This window comes from Rattus norvegicus, chromosome 7 (genome assembly GCF_036323735.1).
Source record: "Rattus norvegicus strain BN/NHsdMcwi chromosome 7, GRCr8, whole genome shotgun sequence".
In the NCBI taxonomy this organism is placed as follows: domain Eukaryota; kingdom Metazoa; phylum Chordata; class Mammalia; order Rodentia; family Muridae; genus Rattus; species Rattus norvegicus.
In genome coordinates this window covers 13077025-13085252 of record NC_086025.1, presented here as the reverse complement: position 1 = coordinate 13085252, position 8228 = coordinate 13077025, and the positions used below count along the sequence as shown (strand labels likewise).

The 8228-nt window shown below is 43.4% G+C and overlaps 1 pseudogene; it reads left to right on the top strand.

The window, feature by feature from the left end:
- The first annotated feature begins 6440 nt into the window (after window positions 1-6440).
- Window positions 6441-7768, top strand: Dmap1-ps3 (DNA methyltransferase 1-associated protein 1, pseudogene 3; annotated as a pseudogene).
- The last annotated feature ends 460 nt before the right edge of the window (window positions 7769-8228 follow it).

Here is an 8228-nt window from a genome sequence, read left to right as displayed (position 1 = left end):
ATAATAATCTTGTAAAAGAACCCCTTAAGAGTAGTGACTTTTTTTCTCTAATGTAATGTATTGGACAAACACCATGAGATGTTCAATGTTTAATATTAAATTGACTTTGATATATTTGATTCTGTTCAAATGAGACTGGTAGAATTATTCTGGTGACACAATTGTTTTGTTTTGTTTTGTTTACTTCTTTTTTTATTAACTTGAGTATTTCTTATTTACATTTCGATTGTTATTCCCTTTCCCGGTTTCCAGGCCAACATCCCCCTAAGCCCTCACCCTCCTGAACTCTATGGGTGTTCCCCTCCCCATCCTCCCCACTTTACCGCCATCCCCCCAACAATCACCTTCACTGGGGGTTCAGTCTTAGCAGGACCAGGGCTTCCCCTTCCACTGGTGTTCTTTTTTTTTTAAGGTTTTGTTATTTTTTTTTATTAACTTGAGTATTTCTTTTTTACATTTCGAATGTTATTCCCTCTCCCAATTTCTGGGCAAACATGCCCCTAATCCCTCCCCCTCACCTTCTTTATGGGTGTTCCCCTCCCCACCCTCCTCCCGATGCCGCCCTCCCCCCAACAATCACGTTCACTGGGCGTTCAGTCTCAGCAGGACCAAGGGCTTCCCCTTCCACTGGTGCTCTTACTAGGATATTCATTGCTACCTATGGGGTCAGAGTCCAGGGTCAGTCCATGTATAGTCTTTAGGTAGTGGCTTAGTCCCTGGAAGCTCTAGTTGCTTGGCATTGTTGTTCATAAGGGGTCTCGACCCCTTCAACCTCTTCCAGTTCTTTCTCTGATTCCTTCAACGGGGGTCCTATTCTCAGTTCAGTGGTTTGCTGCTGGCATTCGCCTCTGCATTTGCTGTATTCTGGCTGTGTCTCTCAGGACAGATCTACATCCGGCTCCTGTCGGCCTGCACTTCTTTGCTTCATCCATCTTGTCTAATTGGATGGCTGTATATGTATGGGCCACATGTGGGGCAGGCTCTGAATGGGTGTTCCTTCTGTCTCTGTTTTAATCTTTGCCTCTCTATTTCCTGCTAAGGGTATTCTTGTTCCCCCTTTTAAAGAAGGAGTGAAGCATTCACATTTTGATCATCCATCTTGAGTTTCATGTGTTCTATGTAGCTAGGGTAATTCAAGCATTTGGGCTAATAGCCACTTATCAGTGAGTGCATACCATGTGTGTTTTTCTGTGATTGGGTTACCTCACTCAGGATGACATTTTCCAGTTCCAACCATTTGTCTATGTATTTCATAAAATCATTGTTTTTGATAGCTGAGTAATGTTCCATTGTGTAGATGTACCACATTTTCTGTATCCATTCCTCTGTTGAAGGGCATCTGGGTTCTTTCCAGCTTCTGGCTATTATAAATAAGGCTGCTATGAACATAGTGGAGCACGTGTCTTTTTTATATGTTGGGGCATATTGTGGGTATATGCCCAAGAGAGGTATAGCTGGATCCTCAGGCAGTTCAATGTCCAATTTTCTGAGGAACCTCCAGACTGATTTCCAGAATGGTTGTACCAGTCTGCAATCCCACCAACAATGGAGGAGTGTTCCTCTTTCTCCACATCCTCGCCAGCATCTGCTGTCACCTGAGTTTTTGATCTTAGCCATTCTCACTGGTGTGAGGTGAAATCTCATGGCTGTTTTGATTTGCATTTCCCTTATGACTAAAGATGTTGAACATTTCTTTAGGTGTTTCTCAGCCATTCGGCATTCCTCAGCTGTGAATTCTTTGTTTAGCTCTGAACCCCATTTTTTAATAGGGTTATTTGTCTCCCTGCGGTCTAACTTCTTGAGTTCTTTGTATATTTTGGATATAAGGCCTCTATCTGTTGTAGGATTGGTGAAGATCTTTTCCCAATCTGTTGGTTGCCGTTTTGCCCTAACCACAGTGTCCTTTGCCTTACAGAAGCTTTGCAGTTTTATGAGATCCCATTTGTCGATTCTTGATCTTAGAGCATAAGCCATTGGTGTTTTGTTCAGGAAATTTTTTCCAGTGCCCATGTGTTCGAGACGCTGCCTTAGTTTTTCTTCTATTAGTTTGAGTGTATCTGGTTTGATGTGGAGGTCCTTGATCCACTTGGACTTAAGCTTTGTACAGGGTGATAAGCATGGATCGATTTGCATTCTTCTACATATTGACCTCCAGTTGAACCAGCACCATTTGCTGAAAATGCTATCTTTTTTCCATTTGATGGTTTTGGCTCCTTTGTCAAAAATCAAGTGCCCATAGGTGTGTGGGTTCATTTCTGGGTCTTCAATTCTGTTCCATTTGTCTATTTGTCTGTCTCTGTACCAATACCATGCAGTTTTTATCACTATTGCTCTGTAATACTGCTTGAGTTCAGGGATAGTGATTCCCCATGAAGTCCTTTTGTTGTTGAGAATAGTTTTAGCTATCCTGGGTTTTTGTTATTCCAGATGAATTTGCAAATTGTTCTGTCTAACTCTTTGAAGAATTGGATTGGTATTTTGATGAGGATTGCATTGAATCTGTAGATCGCTTTTGGTAAAATGGCCATTTTTACTAAGTTAATCCTGCAAATCCATGAGCATGGGAGATCTTTCCATCTTCTGAGGTCTTCTTCAAATTCTTTCTTCAGAGGCTTGAAGTTCTTATTGTACACATCTATTACTTGCTAGGTTAAAGTCACACCGAGGTACTTTATATTATTTGGATCTATTATGAAGGGTGTCGTTTCCCTAATTTCTTTCTCGGCTTGTTTCTCTTTTGTGTAGAGGAAGGCTACTGATTTATTTGAGTTAATTTTATACCCAGCCACTTGGCTGAAGTTGTTTATCAGCTTTGGTAGTTCTCTGGTGGAACTTTTGTGATCACTTAAATATACTATTATATCATCTACAAATAGTGATATTTTGACATCTTCTTTTCCGATCTGTATCCCCTTGACCTCCTTTTGTTGTCTGATTATTCTGGCTAGAATTTCAAGAACTATATTGAATAAGTAGGGAGAGAGTAGGCAGCCTTGTTTAGTCCCTGATTTTAGTAGGATTGCTTCAAGTTTCTCTCCATTTAGTTTAATGTTAGCTACTGGGTTGCCGTATATCCCTTTTTATATGGTTTAGGTATGGGCCTTGAATTCCTATTCTTTCCAGGACTTTTATCATGAAGGGGTGTTGAATTTTGTCAAATGCTTTCTCGGCGTCTAATGAAATGATCATGTGGTTTTGTTCTTTCAGTTTGTTTATATAATGGATCACATTGATGGTTTTCTGTATATTAAACCATCCCTGCATGCCTGGGATGAAGCCTACTTGATCATGGTGGATGATTGTTTTGATGTGCTCTTGGATTCGGTTTGCCAGAATTTTATTGAGTATTTTTGCGTCGATATTCATAAGGGAAATTGGTCTGAAGTTCTCTTTCTTTGTTGGGTCTTTGTGTGGTTTAGGTATATGAGTAATTGTGGCTTCATAGAAGGAATTCGGTAGTGATCCATCTGTTTCAGTTTTGTGGAATAGTTTGGATAGTATTGGTATGAGGTCTTCTATGAAGGTCTGATAGAATTCTGCACTAAACCCATCTGGACCTAGGCTCTTTTTGGTTGGCAGACCTTTAATGACTGCTTCTATTTCCTTAGGAGTTATGGGGTTGTTTAACTGGTTTATCTGTTCCTGATTTAACTTCGGTACCTGGTATCTGTCTAGGAAATTGTCCATTTCCTGCCGATTTTCAAATTTTGTTGAATATAGGCTTTTATAGTAAGATCTGATGATTTTTTGAATTTCCTCTGAATCTGTAGTTATGTCTCCCTTTTCATTTCTGGTTTTGTTAATTTGGACACACTGTCTGTGTCCTTTCGTTAGTCTGTCTAAGGGTTTATCTATCTTGTTGATTTTCTCAACGAACCAACTTTTGGTTCTGTTGATTCTTTCTATGGTCCTTTTTTTTCAACTTGACTGATTTCAGCTCTGAGTTTGATTATTTCCTGTCTTCTACTCCTCCTGGGTGTATTTGCTTCTTTTTGTTGTAGAGCTTTTAGGTGTGCCTGGTGACACAATTGTTAAGTCAGACTGATGATGTCCATCCAGAAGATTGTGCACAATAATTATTTTCTAAAAATTGGTGTTTATAACTGACAGAGAGTTTACAAACAGGCTGTATCATAACTGAGAGATCTGTCAAGTCACTGAGAGATCTGTTGTTAGTGAAGTAACAATCAACAGAATGTGAAGGTCACGGGAGCTCTAGTTGTGCACAAAATTCATATAGAGTAGATTCTATATACTAATGACAATGAAATAGTTACATTCTAAATCTTTAAGTCTATTGCTGTGGTATTTGATTTCCCGTGTGTATAAGTTAAACTGTTTTGAATTTTGCTTTGAGAAAGTAGATTCTAGAACTCATATTCCAACCTGCAGCCTTCATGTAATCTTGGGTCACTAATCTGAATGTTTTATCTGGTTCTTCCTCCAGGAACTTAATCTCTAGTGAAACAGAATTGGGGATAGCATACCTCTCATGTGCTAATTAATTTCCCTGAATTTGGCTTACCTTTCTCTCCACCAAAGGCCCAGGGAACATTACAGAAGAGAGGACAGAAAGAAGGTAAAGCCTGAAAGATGAACGTTGTGAAAGGCCATCTTCTGGAAGAGTTGTTACACACATAAACTCTCAGCAGCTGTGGTCACTCAGCACAGTCGAGCCAGGTAGGAATTCCTGTGTGAACAGGAAATGAGCTGCTGAGACCTACACTAGCCAAGGAGCTATTGGCAGCTGATGCTTCTCAGGAAGCAATCACTATTCTGCATGGGTATGATCATTTGTAGGTTGCTATGTCCTCAAAAATGCATCCACAGACTTGATACCCTGTCTTTCTGATGGAGGTGGCTTCAAATAAGTTCCCTCTCCCCACTGTAGGGCCTTTCATCTAGGATACCCTCTCCTTTGAGTCCTGACATTCTCTCACTTCCTAAGTCTTTGGTACATTCTAGAGGGTCTCCCAACCTCCTTCCTCCCGAGATCACCTGTTTCCACTCTTTCTGCTGGCCCTCAGGGCTTCAGTCCTTTTCCCTCACCCAATACAGATCATGTTCCCCTCTCCTCCCACTCTCATTCCCTATCCCTCCCTTGTCCCTCCCTCCCTTCCCCTTGTGATTGCTTCAAAAAGAACAACATTTCATTGAGACTGGCTTACAGGCTCATTTTGTTATCATCAAGTGCATGCATAGCAGCATCCAGGCAGGCATGGTACAGGAGGAGCTGAGAGTTCTACATCTTCATCTGGAGACAGCCAAAAGAAGACTCTCTCATGGGCAGCTAGGAGGAGGGTCACAAAGGCCAACCCCAAAGTGACACACTTCCTCTAACAAGTAAGCAACACCTACTTCAACAAAGCCACACTTCCTAATAGTATCACTCTCTGAACCAAGCATATTCAAACCACCACAGAAATATAGGAAAGCTTCCTTCTGGTTCCACACCTCCCATTGCTGATAGGTTGACTGACCCCAACCTACAGCTCTGCCTTCATCACAGTAGGCCTGCTCAAAGTCAGACACACAGTTCCAACTGCCTTCCAAGAAGCCTGATCCAACTTGGAACACCCAGGCCAGACGCAGGGCAAGTGGACCCAGCCACCAGACAGAAGATCTGGTAAGATTGAGTGAGCCTAGAGAGTTGAACTAGGCAGGAATCGAGCTGCTCCCTCCCCATTTCTGTACCCACTCTGGAAGACTTAACCATGACACCCCACTGAGGACCATAGCATAAATGCCTAGAGTTCTCTATGCTAATGAGGTACGAAGCTAGGCCTCAAGCATTCAGCCAGTGAGCTTCTCTTCTTGGTCATTCCATCCCACCAAAGATATTTAGTCCCTGGTTCACCCTGAAGAAGATGTTTGCATACATATCCACCGGCAAATAAAGCAATATGAACAAGTAAGGACAACTATGGGGAAGCCTTCCATTTTAAAGAGTGGCTTCTCCCCGAGAATGCTTTTTCCTCCAGCCCCTCAATACTTTTGGAGCTCACTCAGAATCGAACTGGGTTCCCTCCCCATCCCAGATTCTGCATGGATGCCCTGAGGGAAATCATGGACAAGGGACCCTTGTTCTTGACAGCAGTGGTACTCCAGTGGCATCTGGGTACAGAGAAGACCACGAACCATCTAATGAAGATGGTAGAGGCCTTTAAAGAGGGTATAAATAAGTCCCTTAAAGAAATACAGGAAAACACAATCAGATAAGTAGAAACCATTCAAAAGGAAACAAATCCTTTAAAAGAATACAGAAAAATACAATCAAACAGAAAATGAATACGATGCTTCAAGATCTAAAAAAATGTAAGTAAAAGCGATAAAGAAAACATAATGGGCTTCAGAGAGAGATAATCTGAGGAGTGAGCTACAGCTGGAGTACTCAGATACTGATCCTTGACCACTGAATGCTACCTCATCCCTCAGGGGTGATGGCTACAGGCACAGATGTACGAGACAGTCTAGAACTCGGGGATCCAGGAGATGCCGCTGCTGGGACCATCGGCAAAAAGGATATTATCAACTCGGACAAGAAAAGTGCAGGAAGTCCTCAGAGACTCTGACCTTCAAGAGGCTTGAGCATGCATCAGGAGGTCTATGCTTTCCTTTACTCTGACAAAAAGGATGCACCCCGACTACTTCCCAGTGACACTGGTCAGGACATGGAAAAGTGAAAGCTAAATTGGGGTCCAAGAAGGTTCGATCTTGGAAGTGGATGCCATTTACCAACCCAGGTTGAAAGGATGGTGCTATGTTTTTCCACTGGTGCCGAGCAGTAGTGGAGGGCAAGGACTACCCTTTCGCCAGGTTCAATAAGACAGTGCAAGTGCCAGTGTACTCATGGACTAAGGCAGAGACTGACCATCTCTTTGACCTCAGCCGCTGATTTGATCTGCGCTTCGTAGTTATTCACGATCGGTATGACCACCCGCAGTTCAAGAAGCGTTCTGTGGAGGACCTGAAAGAGAGGTACTACCACATTTGTGCCAGGCTTGCCAACGTGAGGGCTGTGCCAGGTACAGATCTCAAAATACCAGTATTTGAGGCTGGGCATGAGAGACGGCGGAAGGAACAGCTGGAGCAACTTTACAACCAAACCCCGGAGCAGGTGGCAGAGGAGGAGTACCTGCTACAGGAGCTTCGTAAGATTGAGACCTGGAAAAAATCAGGAGAAGCACAGCCAAGACCTGCAGAAGTTGATTTCTGCAGCGGACACCACTACGGAGCAGCAGCGCATAGAATGCAAGACTCCCAAGAAGAAGCTACCCCAGAAGAAGGAGGCTGAGAAGCCGGGTGTTTCTGAGACTACAGGCATCAAGTTTCCAGATTTTAAGTCAGCAGGTTTGACATTATGAAGCCAGCCAGCGGATGAATCTGCCCAGCTCTGTGGGTCAGAAGAAGATCAAGACGCTGAAACAGATGCTGCTGGAACTTGGTGTGGATCTGAGCCCTACCCCCACAGAGGAGCTGGTGCATATGTTCAATGAGTTGGGGAGTGACCTGCTGTTACTCTACGAGCTCAAGTAGGCCTGTGCCAACTGTGAATATGTGCTACAGAGTGCTGAGCGGCCCTGCCACACCAGGAGTGGGACCAAGTCTGGCTTCTGCTGAGCCGACAGTGTCTGAATCTGGACTTGGTCGTGACCCTAGCAAGGACACCATCATTGATGTCGTGGTGCACCGCTCACACCCAATTCGCGGAAATGACAGGAATCAGTAGTCCAGCTCATCTTCTGTGAAGAAAACCAAGAAACCATAAGAGGCCATCAGAGTTCGTGGTATGGTGTAAATAGAACTGTTAAGTTGGGGGAAAAAAGATAAGAAAAGAAAACATAATGGAGGCAACACTGGAGATGAAAAACCTAGGAAAGAAAACCAGAACTACAGACACAAGTATCACCCAAAGCCAAACATCAGGCAAAATGTGAGGAGTCTTGTGGAAGAGTGGGGAGTAGAAATGAGCAAGTCTGAGGGTCAAGGATACCACAAGAAGAGCCACAGATTCAAGTCACCTGGGACTGTGGGGGCTCACAGATCCTCGGCCACCAACCCGGTTGCATGAAGGAGCTGGATCTAGATCCCCTACATATTTGTAGCACACTAGGTCTTCATATAGGTGCCCTAGCAAGTGGAATAGACACTATCTCCATCTCTGATCCCTGAAATTGGATCCTCTCCCTCCCTGCTTGGATAGCCTGGTTGGGACTCAGTGTGAGAAG